Raw genomic sequence first — 24,889 nt, forward strand, 5'->3', positions numbered from 1 at the left:
TCTGTCTACCTTCGAGCACAGGTGGAATGTTTGAATTTGGTGTCCATTTTCCCCTCCAAAAATTAGTTCTCCAAACATTGCTTCCTATGTGGCCAAAAACTGGCAAAGAGGGCATTTTTGAGGTGTTTTTGACCCTTTTGGAGGCCCAAAACTTGTCACAACTTCCTAGTAATTTCTGGGTATACATAATTTTTCATGAGTAATCTAAAAATGTAAAGTTTTCCTCTGGAGGAGGTCCCTATCAGAAGCGAGCGCCAGGTGGCACTACATGCCTATCGGAAAAACATGTTTTTCTTTGAAAAAATCAAAATTGCCAAAAAGTTTGCCAAATTTCTCAAAATTTGGCATGAGTGATCTGCATCAAGCACTATCCTGGGCCAATGAAACTTCAGCCAAGATCTTGAGCTTATTTTGCTCTTTCTTTCTCCTCAAATTCTTCCTCAACTTCGCTTTTAGGCACCTTATCTTAGTTTTCCAAAAAAAATTCGTGCCAAATAGTAGTAAGCCATGTGTCCCAACATCTTTTTCTCCTTATTGGATTTCTCAAAAAGCTTCTCCAAGTCCATATTTGCCCTCTCTAGCCAAGTTTCCCAGTCATGTTCAATCTCTTGCTCATACCCATAATCACTATCTCTTTCCATTGTTTTCCTTTGTTTTTGAAAAATGTGGTTGTATACGGATGGTTTTATCGATAACAATGTGAAAATATGGTGGAGGAATGAAATGGGTAGAGTGTATGGAAAAGAGATTGTTTAATGTATGTGTAAATAGAATTTAGGGATGAGAGTAAGGGTTTAGGGATATGGATTGGGTTTGGGGAGTGTAGAGTTTGGGGAATTATATGTAGAGAATGGGATTAAGGGGAAAATGTATGAGGGGAATGGAATTAACAGGATAGGGTATACAATCACTAGTGCAATGAAGAAAACTAGGGTGTGAACCTAGAAGCTATGGTTTTAGTTTGAAGAACACAAAACACCAATCTTAGTAAACAAACTATAACACACAAGATAGGATTCATGTACTTACTTTTTTAGAGGGAGAAAGTGAAGTTTTAAGACAAAACAGAAACTTGGTGAAGTTTTTGGGGCTTGACTGGGTAGGTGCGTAGCGCTGCCTCCCAGGTGCCTAGTACCCGCTCAAATTGCAGTGTAAAACCTGCACCAGGTGCGTAGCGCCAGCTGACAGGTACGTATCACCTTTTACATGACACTTTAGGAGGCCTTCTCAGTGTCCAAATTGGGCGTGTGATAGCTCTTTCAAAATCTTATTGAGTCTAATTTCTAGAACAACTTTAATTTTTCAATTTGGAGTTCATTTCCCCTGTCAAAAGTTAAATCTCCCAAGACTGGTCAAAATGTGCAAAATGAGGCTGCTTAAAGGCAGAGTGCTGTTGTAGTCAACTTTTGAAAGTCTTCCTCAACCCCAAATTGAGCTCATATTATCTCTTTGGAAATCTCTCTCTATCTAGATATCATTTCACTCATCAAACAAGTAATTTGGACAACCAATATAGGACAAATATTGACTTTCACAAGGCCACTCCAGAGGTGCAACAACCCTCCAAAGGCAACTTTATTTTTGACATTTCTCGAGAACCATGACACCTGTGTCAAAAATGAAGGAGGTTTTTCTTCCTTGGCTTATTGTGGACAGAAAAGTCTCTCACTTTTTCCAAATTCATCTTTTTTTCTCATAAACAGCATTTGAGTAAAACCTATCCCGATGTGTGGAACAGGGGATTTGTCGAAATAAAGTGAAACGAAGGGGATAAGGGGCTTCCAAAGTCTTGAGAAAATTTTGGGAAGTAGCGGGGGATGTTAGGAAATAGGGGAAAGTAGAATTTACAATATTGAGTGAGGGGAATGGGTCCAAAAGGGCAAAACACAAGCCTAGCCTAGAAAATTGTCATATTGTAGCAAGAAACTATGGTTTGTGCGAAAATGAGAAATTTGAGGGATATGAGTGATGGGAAGTGTTTAATAAGGTACATTAAGGATAGGGGATAGTGTATCAATATCAAGATACAAGTTTTTTGATGATTTGACCATCCAAGGGAAATTGCCTTCAAAACCCTAGGAGAGGGAAATGATCCTTACCTAGTAGAACTGAAGCACAAACAAGGTGTAAAATGACCCATTGGAACCTGAAATGATGATAAAAACTCTATGAATAATGGTACACTCAGCTGAATGGTGACATGGACTGACATTTGGAAAACTTTGGAAGGAGTGAACACAAACCCTAGACTTAATACCTAGTGACCAAATTTTACTTGAAAACTCACTGAAATTACAAAATTTGACCTTGACACCTTAAAATCACTTTGTAAGAACATGTTTGATCATTAGAGGAACGCTTCAAAGACTGACACTAACACCCATAAAAATTCATAAAGGTATCTTGGATATGTGAAGATGCTCCCATTGTAGATTTAGATTTTAAATATGTAGTTTATAAGCGTGCAGTGCAATGGATCTAACCTTTGTCAAGTATATTATTAAAATCTGAAACAAATTAAATCCTACTTTCCAAATATATGAAATGCAAAAGTGAAAAGGTTCATCAATAGTTCATTTCATTCTTTTGAACATATTTTTTTTAAGTTTACGTTGAATCATTCAATGTTTGTTTAATTGAACAAAAAGACATTTAACTGCGCTTCGTAAGTTGTTGAGGGTGTTCGATAAGAAAAATAAGGTTTCTTGATGAAAGTAATTTCAAAAGTCGAGGGTTACTAGCCAGGGTGTATAGAACAGGATTCGCTTACAATGGATTTGTCAGTCCACTTCATGCAATTCAATATGTTAAACGAATTCCTAAAGACCATATTATAAAGTCACTCTCGCACGTTTCCACTGATCTCATATCCCCTCTCCACGTGACTACTTCCTATATATATATTGCATGTAAACATTAAGATTCACTCATATTATCATTATTCCAGTTATCATATCAACAGTTGTGACTGTGAAGTGGAGAACTATATAGGTTGCAGAGATATGGATACGAGAATCGCTTCGAATGGTAATATTGATTTCCATGTTTATGCTGGTAACGATGCTTAGTTAAGGTTCGGCCTGCAGGCTGCTGAAATTCAATTTCATATTTCAAGAAGATCAAGCGGAAAATAATAATAATAATAATAATGAGATGAAGAATGGGTTGCTTAAATCAGCCCCAAGGGACTCGTAACTCCATCAGGGCCATCTCAATGTAAAAGCTAGAGGTATTTCGGTGGAGGTTCGTGACCAGTTTAACTAGATAATGCAGAAAGTGTTGAAATGGTAATTTCCAATGGAAACAACCATTAAACGGCGACCGTAAAACTATTCTAGAAAACCGCCAGTGTTCATCACACTGATTTTCATGAGATGGTGGTATTTTCCAGAGGTGCAGCGATAACACCCAGTAGCGGACACGTGGACAACAGTTTTTGTCACAGTAGTTTTCCCCGGAGCATAAAGATTGGCAAGAAGGTCTGTGCGATATAGTCCGACAACTGTTCGATTGAAACCAAGTTTTGAAGTCGTCCAATTGAATCAGAGTTTGCGTACATGCCTGAAACATGAAATTGATGTGAAGTGAAAGCTTCATTGGCTGCCAGTGTTTCAGTAAAACAATTAATGAATTTATTGTGATTTGTAGATTGTTGGTAAAGGTTTTAGTTATATTATTTTTTATTTATGGGAGTATAGCACAAGTAATAGGTAATGCCATTTTTGGTTTTTGTATGTGTAATGAAACGCACAACAATGCAAAGTAAAAAAAAGGGGTTTTTACACATAGCTGTGTAATATGCAGAGGGCGAATGTAATGCCCTGTTTTGAAGTATATGCAATGTAAGTGAGGCGCAGTAGTGCGATAGCAAGAAAGAGAATGAAAATATTTTTATGCACAATAATGCAAGAGTAAACAGAAGAAGAAGTGAAATGTTTTTCACACAGCAGTGAATGTAAGAAATATTTACACACAGTTTTGTAAATTTGTAAGCTGGGATAGAGTAATTATTCCTGAAGAGTCAGAGAAATGTTGTTCAATTGAAAAGATGGCAAAATGCAGCAGAGCTTGAATGTCTAGTTTTTGTGAATGTATTGGAATGGGAAAAAACTCGCAGCAGTGAATGTAAGAGGAATTTTTCTAGCAGGTTGAATGCATAGAATACACAGCAGCATAGAAGGGTGAATGTAAGTTTTTTTTGAATGGAATACCCAGCAACATAAATGTAAGCAAAGTTTTACACACAACAATGTAAAATTTCAAAACAGGGACAGAGTAAATTTTTGGGACTGCATCTGAAGCAGTTCTGTTGGTGAAATCCCTCTGTTAGAGGAAGATGTTTTTTTGTAACAACAGTCTTATTAATGAATAGAAATCCTTTTATGTGTGTGTGAAAAAAATCTGTTTCCCGTGTTAAGAAACAGAGCATCTCTGTTCTTTTCAAGTTATTTTTGTTTCGGAATTAAACAGAAAATTCCCAACATGGTATCAGAGCTTGTCCAGGCTCTTTGAAGGTGTCAAAGAAGCTGAAGGAAGGATTTCTTGTTGCAGTAGCTTCTCCAGAGAGTGAAGACTCATTGAAGAAAAATCCAAGGTATTTCTCAAGATAGTTTTTTGTGTTACTGCTGAAGACAATCAGTTATTTTAAATACATAGTCAAGTATTTTGAAGCACAGTTAAGAGTGCAAGAATGGCTGGAGCCCAGTTCCTTCATTCAAATATTAATAGCTTGAAGGTCGACATTTAGAACACAAATGGCGAGGTCAAGGAAGAAAGTCTCTAATCCTCCTAAGGATGTGTCTCCCTCTACTACTAAAATAGAAGACAATCAATTTGTTGAGGCTCCAAGGCTCAATGGGAAATTTAATATATGGGAAGGAAGAGTGAGGACTTTCTTACAATCTCAAGGGATTGAAATTTGGGAATCAATGATTAATGATAGAAGGATGGATAGAGAATCTGAGGAGTACAATGAAAAAGCAGCAAAGACAATCTTGAATGGGCTACCTGATTCTGTAAAGAAGAATCTAGGAAAACATTCATCAGCAAAGGATATATGGGACAAACTTCATGACCTTCACTCAAAAGGAGCACTGACCATGACCATCAATCAAAAAGGAGATCTTGAACCCATCATAGAAGCTGAAAATGAGAATGATGACATCAAGGCTGAAGCAGACCTAGAAGATGAAAAGAATGAAAAAGACTTTGTAGAAGAACTCCTTGCTCAACTTATGACTGCCATGGAAGAGATTAACAATTTGAAAAAGGAAAATGAGGCACTTAAGAAGATAGCTCCAGTTGGTAACCAAGATCAAACAAGGAAGAAAGTTGACCTCATCAAGCTTCAAGTACAAGAAAGGGATGAAGAGCTTGCCAAACTTAAGAAGGAATTTCATCAAAGCAAAAGGAAGCATCATGAAGAAGTCATATCCATGACAAATCAATTGAGTAAAGCAAAGAAGGAGGAAAATACCTTGTCAAGTCAACTTGAACAAAGGCACAAGAGTGTGAACAAACTTGAAGAAGAGATTGTTCAGTACAAGGTAGAGGTCTCCTCCCTTAAGTCTCAATTACAAGAAGCCAGGAAACATGCACAAGAAGCTGAGAAGAAAATGGAGATCAGTCAAGCAAACAATGAAGAAATATTCAAAATGAAGTCAGATATCATCTCCCTTAAAATAGTAGCAGCTGAAGCTACTCGTAGCAAGGAAGAAACTGAGGAATAACTTGCAAAGAAGAATAATGAGTGTGAAAGATTGGAAGAAGAGATTGTCCTCCTCAGAAAGAAGGTTGAAGGGATGAATAAAATCATGAAGAGCTCTCAAGCCTTGGATGACATGCTCAGCTATCACAGATGTCCATCTGATAAATCAGTACTTGGGTATGAAGGTGAACGCTCAAAGAAGAATGAAAATGCTTTAAGCAAAAGAGATGTGAAGAAGCCAGAAAGAAATTGTGATGCTCCTAGTTCCAGCAAAGGAAAGGAGAAAAATCAAGGATACAATAGAAGAATTCCTATTCCAAGAAGAAATCTTGCTCCAAGTAGAAAACAAACTCCAAAAAGAAATGTAGATGATGTCAAAGAGGCAAGAGGCAATGGTTATCATCAAAGGATCTCAAGGCAGAAAGGCTTCAGAAGTACATCAAGGAAACTTCCATCTCCTAGGTACCAAAGTTCGTTTTTTGGTTATTGTTATTCTTGTTCATACTTTGGTCATATGGCAAAAGATTGTAAAGCATCTCATAGAGATAGATGCTATAGTCTCCGACAACCTCCAAGAAACAATTTTACAGGAAGAAATCATGAAATCTTATTCATGAACAATGTAGAATGCTTCAAGTGTCATAACTTTGGTCATATGGCATGTGATTGTAACTTAACATGGGATCTTACACAAGCTAGAACCATGCAAAAGAAGCAAGTTACATAAGTATGGAGAAGGAAGGAAATACAGTCCGAAAGTCCCTTGAGCTCTCCACTGAATCTAAGCTTTTTTTGAGAAGACTCTGCCAAAAGGAGATGATGCATACAGTTAGGGGGAGCCTGTAATTCTTGATCATTATCGTTGAAGCTATTAGTGAACGGGTCCTTATGAAATCCTTGTTGAACTATATTAACAGTCATTCTTTGATGAAGATCCTGTTTCAGGAGCCATTTCATGGGCCTCTAAAAAAGAACCTATTGTAGCCTTGTCTACAGCAGAGGCAAAATATGTGGCAGCTACAGCAGCAGCGTGTCAAGCAATTTGGATGAGAATGATCTAAAGAGTTTATGCCAAGAGCAACCAAAAGGAACTGAGAGAAAATGATCCATTGATTTTCCCAGAAAGCACAAGTGCAGATCATGCCCCAATGGATATAGTCAACTGCAAAGACAATACTCTTATTCTCTAGAACAGTAACCAGGCATAGTTCTGTGGCTCAGGATTGATTGGAGTGCCTCGGTACAACAGTAAAAGTGATGAAAGGAAAGCTGATACGAATGGGCATAAAAGTTTTGAATTTTTGAGGAAATGTTTGGGTATGAGTGATAACCCAGAAGTTGAAATTAAAGGGGAGTGTTGGAATGGTAATTTCCAACTACAGCGACCATTAAACGGTGACCGTAAAACTATTCCAAAAAACCACTAGCGTTCATCGCACCGCTTTTCATGAGATGGTGGTATTTTCCGGAGGGGCACCGATAACACCCAGCAACAGACACATGGACAACAGTTTTTGTCAGAGCAGTTTTCCTCGGAGCATAAATATCGGCAAGAAGGTCCGTGCGATATAGTCCGATAGCCGTTCGATTGAAACCAAGTTTTGAAGCCGTCAGATCGAATCAGAGTTTGCGTACAGGCCTACAACATGAAATTGACGTGAAGTGAAAGCTTCATTGACCACCAGCGTTTCAGTAAAACAATTAATGAATTTAATGTGATTCGTAGATTGTTGGTAAAGGTTTTAATTATATTATTTTTTATTTACAGGAGTATAGCACAATTAATAGGTAATGTCGTTTTTGGTTGTTGTATATGTAATGAAACACATAGCAGAGCGAAGTTAAAAAAAGGGTTTTTTACACACAGTTGTGTAATACGCAGAGGGCGAATGTAATGCCCTGTTTTGAAGTATATGCAATGTAAGTGAGGCGCAGCAGCGCGATAGCAAGAAAGAGAATGAAAATCTTTTTACGCAAAGCAGTGCAAGAGTAAAAAGAAGAAGAAGTGAAATGTTTTTCACACTGCAGTGAATGTAACAAATATTTACACACACCAGTGTAAAATTGTAAGTTGGGATAGAGTAATTGTTCCTGAATGTCCATTTTTTGTGAATGTATTGGAATGGGAAAAACTCGCAACAGCGAATGTAAAAGGAATTTTTCCAGCAGGTTGAATGCATAGAATACGCAGCAGCGTAGAAGGACGAATGTAAGTTTTTTTTTAATAGAACATGCAGCAGCGTAAATGTAAGCAAAGTTTTACACACAGCAGTGTAAAATTTCAAAATAGGGACTGAATAATTTTTTGGGACTGCATCTGAATTCTGTTGGTGAAATCCCTCTTTTATAGGAAGATGTTTTTTTTTGTAACAACAGTCTTATTAATGAATAGAAATCTTTTTATGTGTGTGTGAAAAAACTCTGTTCCTGTGTTAAGAAACAGAGCATCTCTATTCTGTTCAACTTATTTTTGTTTTGGAATTAAACAAAAAATTCCCAACAGCAAGGAATAATTGTGGAGTCCAATTGTTAAAAGCAGCAACTTCCACATGAAGAATTAGAAAATACTTGTAATGAATACAATACTTTTAATGATCTAGCCATTCGAAAATAGACATGCACAAGAAATAGTACATATGATGTATGTAACCAGAAGAGAATGACCAAGGGTACCTGGCTTGCTTAAATTATGAAAAGAAGGTTTGAGAGATCGTGCAACTGACCATCTCAGGTATACGACGAGAAAGTATTAATAGGCCTTCCAATTCATGGGCCGGAGTTTGTGATGAGATTGATATGATTGTCAAGATAACTGAGTTAAATATGTCAAACTCGTTCAAATATTCTCTCTTAATTCTGAGTCTCCGAGAAAATAACTATAGGATTGACTCTTCCCTAGTACTGAAGCTTAATGCAATGAAGGACCATATTCTCACAACATTGTTGGACAAAAATATATCTATGGTTTTTGGTCGATGGAAGCGCAGTCATACTAGTAAACCTAATTCCCTCTGTAGAGAATAAAATACTCGATGGTAAGATTGTGGAGATTATTTAAAGCGCAAAAAGGAAAATTTACATTTATTTTACTAAAAATTTCTATTTTACTCTTTCTTTTTTTAGTTATTAGGAAATGTTACCAAGTATTTAGCTTGACAAATATTAAGCACCATCTCGATTATGGGATATCATTTTGTGAAAGCAATAAAGCAAGTATTGTCTTACTGCATAGTGATTGTACAGGTATGATAACTGTTTGGAATAAATGTTTGAAAATATTTTTTATAACATTACGTTTATGGTTGATCATTTACCTTTTGTTTCTCAAATTTAAAATTCTTTTAATTTGCCAAATTGTCTTTTAGTGGTAGTTTATATATATAAATGGCTTTTATTAAATAAAACAGTAATTTCTTAAAACTTAATAAATCAGATAGGCTACGTAAATTGAAATTTGGGTATTTGGGTTTCTATGCCTAATGTTGTGTTCACTTTTTCAACTTATTATAAATTTCCCAAGCTTATATTGATACCTATATTTACATTACACTTATTATCGTAAAATAAAAACTAGGTTTAAAATTACAGAATGCAAGTGATAATAATGAATATAGGTTCTCTAATGTGAAATGAATAAATGTGGGTTCTTTATAAAAAGAAAATAATGTTTATATAACAATAAATGAATATGCATGATGTTGGACTTAAAACCTTTTATTTCACCAATTAATTCTCTTCTACTTCTTTTATTGTAATATCGTAATCACAAATTTTTATAGCATATATTTTTGTAAGGAATAGAAGGGATGTGAAGTTGTACCCATGTGAATTAACAATTCTACAAATTGGACTATAACCACTTTGCAATTTTGGGGTTTTAGGTTTGCAAACTTATTTTAAAATAACAAATTGGAGTGAATTACCAAGATCTTGAAACGTGTTTTCATCCATTGTACAATTTCGTTTGGTCATTTTGTAGAACCATTAGTGAAAAATAAAAGAATTAGTAAAAATTAATTCAGAGTTAATATTCACAATGAATGACTATTTTAATTGCAAAAATTGAAATATCATGCATTTATTAACATTTTTTTAGTTCAGGCAAGAGAGTGATCAAACTTCAAAGGAGTGCTATTTACAAACGAGTTAAAATGAGGCGAAACAAGTATCCATGGAAACTAATGAATAGTCGAATTCAATGAAACAATCAAAATAGAAAGATCTCGAAACATGTTTTCATCCATTGTACAATTTATCTAGGTCATTTAACTAGTGAAAAGTCGAATTCAATGAAATAATGAAAATAGAAAGATTTTGAAAGGTGTTTTCATCCATCGTACAGATTTATCTGGGTCATTTTGAAGGAATGTTAGTGAAAAACTAAATAATTAGTAAAAATTAACTGAGTTAATATTCACCATAAAGAACTATTTTAATTGCAAAAATTGAAATCTCATACATTTATTATCATTTTTTATTTCACGCAAGAAAGTGATCAAAATTCAAAGGAGTTCTATTTACACACACTTGACCAAATGAGGTGAAACAAGTATAGATGTGAAGCTAGCGAAAAGTCGAATTCAATGAAACAATAAAAATAGAAATCTGACGGAAAATGAAAAATGATAAAATTGTAAGACAATTAACTTAAATGAGAATCATAAAAGATGCTTAGTCAAAATTAATATAAAAGTTTCCCACTATTTGAGTCAATAATTCAAAGATGGGGTGTTGGATTTTCCCTACAATATTCCCTCTTAATATTCTACGATCTTTGTCCTCATATCAACATGATATAATTTTTCTCATTCTTAAGATTACAACTTTTTATCTGTACATAATTACCTGCAAAGAGATTATTAAAACATAAAAGTATACAATGGTGAGAACATAAAATATACATGGAGATGTTTTCCTAAAAAACAAATCAAGAATACGAAATTATTTTTTGATTATATTCCTTTCAATGTTACAATACATATATATATACACACTGAAACATTCGTAAACCACAATCCAATAACCCTCGATTAGAACATAATTATAGTTCCCTTGACTAGATCTACAAAATAGCATGGTAAAAAAATTCCCTTATCAACCATAGAGACGAATCCTATAAAAAAGTTAAAATTCTAGAAAATATTATTATTAACAATTTTTCTTTGTACTATGAAAGAATTATAAGATATATTGTGTTTATATAAGCCATTATGCTTTATATTAATAAATGCATAAATGAATACATCAATATTTTTGTTAGACCATAAACTTGGTATATATATATATATATATATATGAATTATGATTTAATAGAGTCCTCTCATGATGGGTGTGTCGGAGTCACTTTGGGTTACTCATAATCTTTATATGAGATATATTGTCTCTACATGGGATATCATAAAAACTAGGAGGTATTGTGCACCATAAATATATTAAGGTCCATCACATTCGTCAAATAAAGAAATTCTTGGCATAAGCCCATGAATATTTCTCATTGAACTCAAATTCCATGGTCAAGTATCAAACTACCACACTTGACCTATCTATGGTTTATTTATAATTTCCATTGAGAATATGAGTGTTGTAAGGAGGTAATGTGTGGAACATATATAATAGTGTTTAGGGAATGAAATGAAGGGACTTATCCCCTGGACATGGTTCATACACAATACATCCATGAATGAGGACTCAATCACCACATGTGATCATTGTGAGGGATATTCAACCTTGACCTAAAATTATTTGAGCATTAGTAGGATGTATCGTATACCATTAATAAGTATTGAGACCTTCGTCATATGAAATAATTAATTCAAGGGAATTTCTTCCTAAATTACTCATCTTAGTTGTGATGGTTACACCAGAATCCACCAACTACCATTCACAACTTATGTAGTTGAAATTTGGAATATGATTAAGACTATTAGTGTGAATACAAGGTGTTACGTCTTCCCTACCATCAATTAAGTCTCAAAGCCAAGGGATGAAAACAATTAAATTTGGAGTGGAATGGATCTTCTAATGCTCAACATAAATGAATGAAGTAATTCAACCATCACTCATAAACATTGTTGGGCATATTACATATTGCATGGGAATATGAGTGTAAATCAAATGTATTATACATTATAGAAATGTATCAAGGGTATGATCTTCGTTGTGGAATAAAATAAAGTGCCTCAACCCTTGAATAATGTCATTTAAGGTAAAGGGCTATGGATTGTGAATCAAAATACCTCATATGACCTTTGTATGGTATGTCTATCTTGTCATTGATAATAAAATTATTAGGTATTGGAAACCATAAAAATGTACTAAGGATATGATAATGTTTGAGGGAATGAAATTGAACAAGGTAGATTAAATCAAGTGACCCAGACCTTGGTTGACACTTCGTGAGCTAAATCTCCATGACTAGGGCCTCAACTCATAAGACATAAGCACTATAGGGTATCTTTGCCTCTAGTTGAAAATAAATGAGAACTATTATCATTTATTAGAAACCAAGGATATGAATTGAGATAATGGCTAGTATTGGGCCATGGAGATGGTGAAAACTTGAATCAATGATTAAAAAAAATTGAACGCATCTTATTAAGCATCAAATCCATGCATGAGGCCGAAAGCCAACACACATGACCATTACTTGGTCTCCCACTAGGACTAACTTTGCTTAGAAAGTATTACACACCATGGACCAATATTCCTCCATGAAGTTAGCTACAAAATTAAAATAAGTTACATAGTACCTAAGCGAAGGTTCTCTAGGTTGACATCCATGAACAGGTCCTCAAACCACCACACATGAAAATTCGAGGTAATATTTTTCATGTAATTGAACATACATGAGCAACATTAGGATGCATTATTAAATACTTATAGGTATTGAAATACTCATAACATTGTGGGATGAAATCAAGTACATATGACCTTAAGCCAATGCATGATATATTTTTTATGAGATGTGATTAGAGGAAAATCAGTTGTGTGTTATGAGAAACCCTGAATCACCATGCATTACAGTCCTAGAACCCCCTTTCACGAATTCATGAAGATGGGATTGGTCAATATGGGTAGAGTACCATGCCTATGTCATCTCTCTCACAAATCTATGTCAGGAATGGTTTCCATGGACAAAGGTGGCTTATGCAGAGAAGTGGGTAGAAAAAATAAGGGGCCATTTGTGTACTCAAGAGTAGGAGAAAAATCAGTTGTGGTGAGTAGCTAAGAAAAACAATTTGGTCATTGTAAAAGAGTGAAGGGCTACTTGAGCTATGAATGAATACTAAGAAGTGTTGGAGTTCTTGTGGAGCATATTTCTTAGTGACTTTGGGTGATATTCCTAGTATTAAAGTGTTAGAGACCACTAGACTATGTGTTTGCCTTGAATGGAAAATGGGAGGCTAAAAGGATAATTGAATCACTTTTGTGCTTGTTGTATAGTTATTAAACCACTTGGACAGGGTAATCTGGGTGACTATTGTGCTTACTATAATAGTTGTCAAACCACCTATACATTGGACTAGATACCCCTATGGTGCTTGCTATGGAAAAATAATATCTGAACCCACCCAAAAAGTGGATTAAATATCATGGAATTAAGAAATACCCAATTTGGACCTTGGTTAAAGCCCTTTGATAGGACTAAGAGAAGTAAGTGAATCATTATAGTTCTTGTGGTATATAAGTTAAAACACCTGGACAAGGAAATATGGCCTGATTTAGAGCTCAGTAGAACAGCTGCTAAACAACCTATATAATGGTCGACAGAACCCTCTGATTCTTTCTATGAAAACATAGATGTGAATCCACCTAAAAAATGGATTATATCTCCTAGAACTGAACAATACCTATTTGGACTTTGGTTGAAACCATGAGATTATTCTAAGAGAGTAAGTGAGTCACTCTAGTGCTTATTTCTAGAGTGCAATTGTTAAATGGCCATGATAGTGAACTCCATCTTATGGGTGTCTACCAAGCTTTGGTATGAATTTTCCCTAACATGGGTGGTTAACTACATGGAATTTACAGTGTAGCTAACCTATGGTAGGGTGGAGAGTGAAAGTCCCTATTTCAGTTTCAGACCATTATAATATATTCATATAAGTATGAAGTTATTGATCTATAAATTTTCATGGATATTCTGGTCGATAATTTGTCATAATTGATCTAATAAAATTATACTTAAAAATACAAAAATCTACAAGATTAGGGTATGTTCCTCTTTATATTTCTAAATATGTAAGTTATTGTTTATTTTGTATGACTACAAATTATAATTATGTATAAAATAGATAAAAATGAAATAAAATATCACAAACCACCATCGACACAAGATATAACCTAGGAGTCCCTTTTAGGATAAAACCTAACTAGAAGGTGAGGACCCTTTGCTCTCTTTGTGTGAATAGAAAATGGTTACAAGAAAAAATAAGTAAATTTTATGTCCAATGTAATACTAAAATGCATAAATCCTTTATGTGTGATTTGTCCCTATCTAACTTGGCTACTCTTCTCATCTATGGAACAAATTCACTCAAAAGAAATGCAACCCCTTTTCCTCCTAGTGGCTCAATTATAACACAACCCAACAACCTACTAGTGATTAAGTTTGGCTACCTCAACTCTTAACTAGATTTACAATATAGACTCTCTGAGATTCTTATTCATCATTATCACATGGCTAAAAAAATTTCCATGAGTAATGGGGGTTGATGTGGCATCATCTTGAATTATGTCGGTCAAAATATGAAGGTCAACCTCTAAGAGGCTTCACTTTTGCATAGAGACTACGATTGAGGAGATTCTTGCACCGTTTGATATATCTTTGTGTGTTTAATAGGAAAAAATAAGTGTGCCACTCACATGGAAAATTTGTACTCCCAAAAAATTTCCTTTTATGCCTTAAAATGTTCCTACATAGTTTCACACCGTAATTTTCCAATCTAGATCCCACAAGTAAAATTGTTCCTTTGGGCTCATTCCTCCACCTTATGCACTCTAAAAGCATAAAGATGGATGAGAAACAATATAATGATCTAATTGGGATCACACCTCCCCATTTTTGGATTCTCTTGGTCCTAAAAATATTCTATTAAATTGGTTGAGGAAATTTAACCTTGCGTGGTGGAAGTTTTTCTTTCAACCCATTACACTAAAGGCCATGTTGCTCTTATCTTATAGTTCTATAAAGTATCCTCTATAAAATATACTTGAGAATCTGGTCCCAAATCTTCTACAGAAGGTAGGACCTATTCCTCTTCCTAATCTAGCATGGAAGGATCATAGTGTTTCAAAATATTTACATTCACAATTGAGTAAATGTGCATGTATGGTGGTAAATTGAGCCTATAAGAATTTTCGTATATCTCAAAGGGTTCATAACATAGAGCCTTCGTTTTCTCACTAGGACCCTACAACCTCTCCTTGTTCAATTATAACCATACTATATCTCCCACCTTGAATGAATTCTCTCTTCTGTGTTGACCATGCCTGACCTTATATTTCTCTTGTGACTTTTGTAGTCTCTCATCTACCTATATATGGATCTTTTGGATCTTATCAACAATTTTTTTATCTCAAGGTAACCCCTGTAAGATACTGCCTTACTTCACCTTTCTACCCATGTCCAATATCCAAAGATGAAGGTGGAAAATATCCCAAACAACTTTCAAATGGGGACATACTAGTAGAAGTGTGAACCATTTTCTTATAAGAGTGTTGTATGTATACTATATTTTCATCCCAAGTCTTTAGATGCTTCTAATTGTAACCCACCTTATGTTGCGCCCAATTCCAGCTAACTACCTTTATTTCCCCATTTGTTTGAGGATGGAATGCCTTAGACCTCTCTAAGTTCATGTTCATTTTCTCCCACATTATAGTCTAGAATGCATTGATAAATCTTCTGTCCTTGTTTGAAACGATGCTCCTTAGTATCCCAAAGTGCCCTGAAACTTGTCTAAGTATTAGGTTTGCTACTTCTTGCCCACTTATTCCCCTTTTATAAGGAATAAGAACACATCTTATTGAACTTTTCAACTACCATGGACATGTAATCATGTCCCTTCGTAGCTTTTGGTAAACCTCCAAAAAATTCCACAGAAATGATTTCCCAAGCAAAAGTGGGTACAGGTAATGAATTATATAGACCATGTTTCCTATTACTAGGCTTAATGGTACAACAAATAATGTACCTATTATGAACCTATCTACCTATTCTTGTATCTTGGGCCAATATATATACCTCTACAGGTTGGCCACTATCTTCCCTACATTAACGATCCCTACAACCTTCGAGGTGTGAGCCTCTCTAATGAGCTTCAATCGCTCAACTATAAGAACACATAACTTATCCACCTTGTACAATAACCTATACTAGAGATGGTAGTAAAAGGCGTTGTTTCCATCGTGCAGATGAATCTAACTTTGCAACTATTAAAATGTCTCATCCGAGTCCTCATCCTCTGAATATGCCTCTTTTATTGCATCATGGGTGAACGGATCCATGTGAATTGGAGTTCCCAAAGTTGTGATTTTTGATGTGGGTGGCCTTGAAATCATGTCAGACAACTTGTTTGTGTTTCCATTCTTCTACTTGATTAGTAAATGAAACTCTTGTAAAACCCCATCAACTTGTAATGTTTGGTCTTTTGTAGCTTACATATGGCCTCTGGGTATTATAGTGGATAGTGATCCGTGTGGATTAATGTCTCATTTCCCATTATATAGCAAGTTCAACTTCTTCAAATCTTGCACTAGGGCACAAAAATCCTTGTCATAGGTAGGTTAGTTAATAGCTTCCCCATGAAATACTTCATAATGACTGCATACATGTAACAGCCAAAAATAAACATGTAATTAATCAAGTAATTTATATTAAACACACAATTATCAATTAATTAATATCAAGTTCAAAAATATGAGTAGAACACTTACTTGTACCTGTGATTTCGGTTGAAGTCTGCTAACTGCAACAAGGTTTTGTGGATGACTCTCCACCCAACCGTAGGCTCAATTGCACAAGGACTTGCTACAACTGGCCACCCCCAAGCCCTCAATCAACGTACTACTGCCAGTGACTCCTCTGTCTTAGAACACTATTCTCTCAAGAGAATGAGTGATAGAATCTTGGAATCATGGAATCGCTCCCATCTTCCTCACCATCTAATAAATAGAACAAACATTGGAAGGGGAACCACATGCACACACTCCATGTGTCTACATGCAACTTTATTGTTTTCTTTTTTTTTTTCTTTTTGATAGCTTTGCTGATTTTTTCTTGTTTTATTTCTATTTATTTTTATTTAGAGTTCTAGTATGGTTATTTATTATTTATTACTATTTTTATTTTTTTATTATTATTTTGTTTTATTCATTGTTTATTATTTATTTTCTTGTATTCTTTTTAATATTATTTATTATTTAATATCATTTATTATTATTATTATTATTATTATTAATATTATTAATATTAATATTAATATTAATATTAATATTATTATTATTATTATTATTATTATTATTATTATTATTATTATTATTATTATTTTTATTATTTATTATTTATTATTTATTATTAAGGGAGGGACATTACAATACACACCTTCCTCCCTCCATCAAGGTCACTCTGATGGCATACCCACTCACATCTATCTCCACTTCGAAGGGCTACAACAAGTTTCGTAATGCTAGAATTGGTGTTTGATTTATCTTCTTCTTTGGCTCCTCAAAGGCCTTATACTAACCCTCTCCCTACTAGAAAATATTCCCACTTTCTATTATGGCATAGAATGGAGCTCCTACTACTGAAAATGACACTATGAATCTCTTTAAGTAGCGTGTCATCCTAAAAGAAATCCTAACAATAGAAAAATTAGTAGGTACCAACCATTTCATGATGGCCTCTATCTTGGTAGTATCTATCTCCATTTCGCCTTCACCTATCACATACCCCAAACAAACTAAATATTGCTTATAAAACTCATACTTCTTGAGATGTGCTAGCAGTTGTCGATTGTTTAATGTCTCTAGCATCAATGTCAAATGTGATATATGATTCTCCCAAGTAGCACGATATACCAATATATCATCTAAATAGCAAATAACAAATAAATAAATAAAATGGAAAAATATATCATTCATCAACCTCATAAATGTATCTAGTGCATATGTAGGCCAAATGGTATGACTAACCACTCATACAAACCTTGACTAGTTTTGACGGTGGATTTCTAGGTATCTTCTTCTTTGCCTCGAACGTGGTGATATCCAATGGTCCAAAATCTTTAAAATGACTTTGGTTTCATTTCAAATGTGTTAAAGTGTGTTTGCATGATCAAAAGCTCATTTAATCACTTAAGCATATAAACATAAAGAGCTTATGCAAAATTGTAGAAATTACAAGAGAGAACACATAAACAAAATTTGCACAATTGGATATACAACAGAGTTCGTTGAAGGTCTGGACTATGTCTGTAGGCCCTTGATATTTATCGTGTAGGATTTTTTATTAATATTCAAAGTGAATTAATAGTACATCAAATGAATCCCTGATTGGTTGCAATCTTTTCTTAATGGCCTTTGGAATCCACTACAAAAATATGTTCTGAAAAGAGTTGATTTTTGCCTCCTCAAATGGCCTAAAAAATTTATGGCTTTCGCTAGTTTGTAGGCTTTTCTAAGCAATGAAAAAATATTGGTTTACCAAATATTACACATCCCAATGCGCAAAAAGTGGAAATAATTTTATAATATTTTTAATTAGTCATCTCACCTAGGAGAAAACCTGCGAGGCTGGCATATCCATTATAACCAGACATCAAAAATTTGTTGTTTTTTTACACTCTTGGTTCAATGTTTAATTTATATCTTTAAATATATTAAAATGGTAAAATAGTATAACTCTACATTGGAATGGGGTACGACGTTCTATTACATTATTATAGCATTACATTGGTTGGTGTAGTTAATATTGTATGTAACTTCCAATCGAAAATCCATTCCGCATTACCATCATGGGACATAACATGTGTGGCATGACATATGGTTAAAAAAAAAAACGTGCAGTCCATTGTTGTTGCACCATTGTATCTAACCATGCATCTATAGTCCACCATCTATGGTTTAAATCTTGGATATGTATGACATAATTGTTGCCAAATATGAAGGTTTGGGTGAACGAATTGGTGATATGGCCAAATATGGTGGCTTGCCACCTCTTTTATAAAAAAAAAAACCATATTCATAAGTTTAAATATAAGATTTACCATTGATATATTAGGACTGGATGCATAATACATTTTTCATATGGTTTGTATTAGTTTCTGGTAGGCGCATGATCAAATCTCATTGGGTGCAACCAAACTTGTTTCACCCCAAATTACTCCATGTGGGGTGTTGTAACTGCCCCTCCCACATTTACCCACTTTCACCAAGAAAAAAAGGTAAGCATGAACTAAGGACTACTATGACATGACTCAACTCCCTATGTATAGTTAAGGAACTAGAATCAACAACCTAAAACTTTACTGACTTCCCTCAGGTGCTACAGGACCACTGGGAGCTAAACAACCACTCCAAGTGCCCAAAGCTTAAGTTAACTTTATTTATTTTGTGATATGGATGACCAATGGATCTAATGACAAGGAAATCTCATATATGTAACCCTCCAATTGCTCTGATTTCCTTGGCTCCCAGTGATTACAATCTAATTTCCTATTTCTAAGCTTGTGACCTCGAAATTTGAGCCACCTTTTCAGGCCTTGACTCCCAACCACTATCCATAACTTTATGCAACTATTAGAAATGATAAATGGCAATAGGGTAAATCCATTAAAGAAAACATAGAGAATAAATTGACCTAACTAGGCCCAACCATGAAATGCATACCATCAAAGACATTATGAACATATAATCTACATGTTATAAATGCATATCTGAACATACAGATCTCATAATTATCTGATAATCATTAAGAAGGTTTGATTCCCTCTAATAATAGCTATAATAACATCTATTAGGTCATGCATTCAATAATCATTCATTTACCAATTAAAACATGATCAGGGGCATAACTAGAATCTGTCATGAAACCATGTTTATAACCAATATATAACCAAAATAATAAAAATGATAGAATAGCCATAATAGCCACATAATAACAAATATAATTACTCATGAAATATAAGAGGAAAGATCTCTTATTAGCATATGAAAAATCCAACCAACTCAAGGACTTCCATGTACCACCCAACCATAGATTGGGTTGAACCAAAATATTTCTTTTAACCAATCATCCCTATCCCATATTCCAAGCATGAATGTGGGACTCACAAAAAAAAAACCAAGGCTTCCTCAGTTCTTATTGTAATCCTACCAAAACTGGTGAAGAGACTCCTAGGCCCGAAACCCTCACCCATACAACTTGGCTTTACCGCAATCCTTTGTAACATACCCTGGTAACCTCACAAGTAAAAGAAGGGAGTTAGAAATTTTTTACAAATTACCCACAAGTAATTATTCAAATCCACAACTCCACATTTCTCATTAACCATTAGATATAATTTTCATTAGTACATAAAGTAAATTGCAATAGAGGAAAGTAAGTTTCATAACCATTGACAACCACTACTGTAGTATAATAACATAAACTGTCTCATGAACCTTGCATCCATTTCATGATTTCCTTAATGATATTAATTAATCATTTACATGGACATTATGATTATCACATCAAATAAAGAATCATCATCATCAAGGATTCAACATCATCAAACTAAGACAATAAGCAATCACATCATTGAACATTGATATAGCCTGGAAACCCCATAGGGTGAAAACCAGCAAACGTTTAATCTTATTATTAAATTCTCATGAGGGTTTTCACCCCTCACTCAATGGATTACAATGGATTTCATTCCTTAACCATTGTTATAAAATGTTACAATGAATTATCATTAAGTTGTCACATAACTAGCTAAAAGCTAATACATTTTCCATGAAAACCTTTACTTACATACCGCCACATGCAACATTCCTTGTGGCATGATTGTTATAGCAATGTACGATCCTACAACTCGTACCCATCTGCATGGACCATTAATCCTTTTCCTGCCACAATGTTAAATATAATCTATGCCTTACATAAATAATCCAACTTTACCTGCCCATGTTATCATTATCAACATTGACATCATGATTACATTATAAGTAATCATATTAACTAGCATGTCCCTTCGCATAAGCATATAATCTTAGAGGAAAAAACGCTAAGGCATTCCTTTGAAGGGACTAACTAAAACATCAGTTATAATCTTCTTACAAAAAAATTTACGTAAACTTTATCAAAAGATCTAATCCTTTAGCTATTATTTTTTATGCATGCAAATATAAAAAGCAATCTCACACAACTTGTAGTCTTTAACCCGCATGAGAATATATCTCCTTTCTAATGAAAGCTAACACAAATCTCGTGTTCATACACATCCCATTCAACAAGAAACGAAGATAATAGTTATGTTAGCATAAAAGTAATCACATATCATTTCCTAAAGAAAATGACTCAATAGTTCTTCAATCCATACAAAGAGTATATTTCTATAACACATTGACTATACTTTGTGCATCCAATAGCTTATCATAATAACCCCTCTATTCCCTTCTCTGGAATTCTACCATCATTTCATGTAAACGGTTACATACTTCTTTATTAAAGGAGGTCATTATAACCCCATCTCTCTATCTTCCTATATCTAAGTTTCTCATGCTTCCCTTTCAAGAAATTCAGGAAACAATAACATGGTTAACTTAGCCTTTTATGCACTAAAATCAAGAAACTGACATAACTCATCCAACAAGACAATACTCTCAAGAGATTATTACTCCCAAGCAAGTTAACATAATCACTTTCTTTACGTACACTCAAAATCATATTTCCAAGGTCACAAAGGCTACCACAATTATTTTTACTTCATTGCACATACTCTTTTCAGGAAACAAGTGTGGATTCTAGTTCTTGTATGAACACTATTCATATGTGCATTTTTAAGGAAAGAATCTTTATTTTTGTTTTCAAGAGAGCTCTCAAAAAAGTCATCATTTTCATACATGAAGTATGCATACTTTTCCTAAAAAGAACCCTAATGCAGTTATTGAAGGACTTTGTATCGAGCATTCAAGCTATAAATAATGAACAGAGTTCGGTGCTGGCCGAGACCACATTTCAACCTTAAAATTCATAACCATTTTCAACGCAAATATTCCTTTAAATTCTGAACAGTTCCAACATATTGTTCATACAAGATTAAACAAAGAACCGAGCATTTACATCACATGTTTATTTCCAGGAAGACTAACGAATGACCCAAACCCAGATCTGTAAATACTTATAACAGAAATCAAGTCGATTCAAGCAGATAATGTTTTCTACTGCGTGCCAGAATATCCATATCAAATAGCAGAGCAATAGACAGTTACAAATCTGGAAACCCTCAATTGTCACAAAAAATAACAACAAGAGAACTACTCCGTTCAGAGCAGAAGTAAGCTCTGGAGTATTAACGGAGTTGAAGCCACATCGTGCTTATATATATATATATATATATATATATATATATATATATATATATATATATATATATAGATATATATATATAGATATATATATATAATTTGGGAACAAAACTTACATGAATTATCTTCCCAGAATGCAATACTGTAAATATAATAATATGAACATAAACAAAGAGTATTTCAAGAATTTAACTTATCTTTTCCAGTTTCAAGAAGCCAATCGGCTTTGCCTAAGTCGAATAAGGGGATGTGTTGTCCTGTGAATCATGACGTTTTAATTCAAACATGTGACTATCATGCGTAGATTCAGACCCCTTGTCAACTTTCCCAATTCAATTCCGTCAATTCCCTCTGCGTCTTCTCTATCTCATCACCAGATTCAACACGCAATCTCAGACAAGGTCCCTTCCATTTCTCACTCTGAGCACAATAACATTGAGAATGTGAATGGTAATAATAATGAGGCTGAGGAGGACTCGGCATCGCTGTCTCTATCAGCCATAGTTCAAGAAACGGTTTCGTGGACAAGCAGTCATCATCAGCAAGAACATGAGTTGGCATTGTGGGAGAGTGTGTTTACGGCATCAGATGATTGCCTCCTCACCTAGAATTTGGAGAGAATGTGGTGAATTGATGAGGAGGCATGGGCCTTGAACCTCATTCCCTTTGCGAGTCCCAGTTGGGAGGACCAACACCATGAACAGGATGAGAAGGAGAAGAACAACTTCCTCCCCTCTCTATTTGTTTCGAGCATTCAATTCCAAATATTAAGAATCAATTGCGTAACTAACTTTTAACTATTAACTGATTAATTTACGTTGATTTATTATAGTAGGGATATTACATACTCCCCCCCTTAACAAGAACACTGTCCTCGGTGTTCATCTCTCGTTGTAACCTTAGATTTTACTCATGGTATAACCATCTAACCACACAAGAAAAAATGGTCCTTCCTCTTTAAAATCAAAGATTCCATTCAAAGAAATGACAATAAACAGAATATTAATGTTACAACATAAGAAAAATTGATAGCCATAAGCATTTATAACTGCAAAATATGCAAGTTCTAATTTCCATTACTTGACCCTTATTCAAATTCATAAATAATTCTCTATGTCAACTTACCATTACTTACCAATTACTCTTGAAAATAATGAGCACTTCCAAGTAAGAATTTTAATAGTGGTTGGACAACCCACCAACCCTCCATGGTAAGTAATCTTGTAATGTATGACTAACAAATTCAATCGCATTAGTCACAATATTCTGAGTCAAATGAAATACTTTTAAATATCAGTCAATTGTGCAATGTTAGATGATATTTAAATCACAGTACTTATACAAGTACTTAAAGGGCACTAACACTAATCATCAAAATGATAAATCACTGCTCCACAAGCACACTGAATTAATTCTCACAAAATACATCCACAATGTACTTCTAAAGGTACCAAAAGAGCACCTAGCTCTATAATCATCAAAATAGTCAATCACTGCATCAAGTGAAAATTGTCTTAGCCCCTACTAAGACATTCACAAGATTAGCAATACAATAAAGGAATTAAAATTTCAAATAACTCCTTATTGAGCACTAACCTCATTTCCTGTTAAATGTGCATAACATATAGCCCATTAATTAATTTCTTTAGCTATGAGAACCACTATAGGCTAAAGAATTCCCAACCCATGGGAAGTGGTTTCCACAAACAGATCGAGTCATTTTCACATCTATACAATTTCTCTGATAGAGACCATACCAGGTCCAACATGGAATTCCACTCGCCAACTAGCTCAAGAATTCCAATGACCACATAAGGTCCAATATAGGATTCCTCTTGCCAATGTCCTGCCTATTCCTTTGACAGCATCCCATCTATGAGCAATTTTGGGCCTCCTCCAACAGGCTCCAAATCAACAGAGTTGCCTCAGGATTTTACCCTCTTCACCATCTTGGCAAACTCTTTTCTATTATTGAGAGAATTGATCTCTAGGGAGAGAAAATCTCAGCAGAAAAGTACCATCAACCCTTCCAGGCAGGTAACTGTCGTCAACCCAAGGCATTCAATCCAGGAAGACAAGTGCCATCAACCCCTCCAGGCAAGTAACTGCCATCAACCCAAGGCATTAAATCCGAGCAGACAAGTACCATCAACCCCTCCGGGCAGGTAACTTCCATCAACCCAAGGCATTAAATCCAGGTAGACAAGTACCATCAACCCCTCAGGGTAGGTAACTGCCATCAACCCAAGGCATTCAATCCAGGCAGACAAGCACCATCAACTCCTTTGGGCAGGTAATTGCCATCAACCCAAGGCATTAAATACAGGAAGACAAGTACCATAAACCCCTCCAGGCAGATAACCGCCATCAACCCAAGGCATTCAATCTGTGCATACAAGTACCATCAACCCCTCTGAGTAGGTAACTGCCATCAACCCAAGGCATTCTAGCCTTTCCCAACTATCTGCAACTGTATGGCATGTTAATTTTCTCTTTTATTACTCTTTCCCAAAGTAATTTACATAATGAACCATATGAACATTATCATTAACAAAATAAACATGCATGTACAACATGCATTTACACTTAACCCTCATCAATGGTCCATCA

The sequence above is a fragment of the Pinus tabuliformis genome, chromosome 9 (assembly GCF_031772625.1).
Source record: "Pinus tabuliformis cultivar Carrire ecotype Pingquan chromosome 9, CPIR1, whole genome shotgun sequence".
Classification (NCBI taxonomy): domain Eukaryota; kingdom Viridiplantae; phylum Streptophyta; class Pinopsida; order Pinales; family Pinaceae; genus Pinus; species Pinus tabuliformis.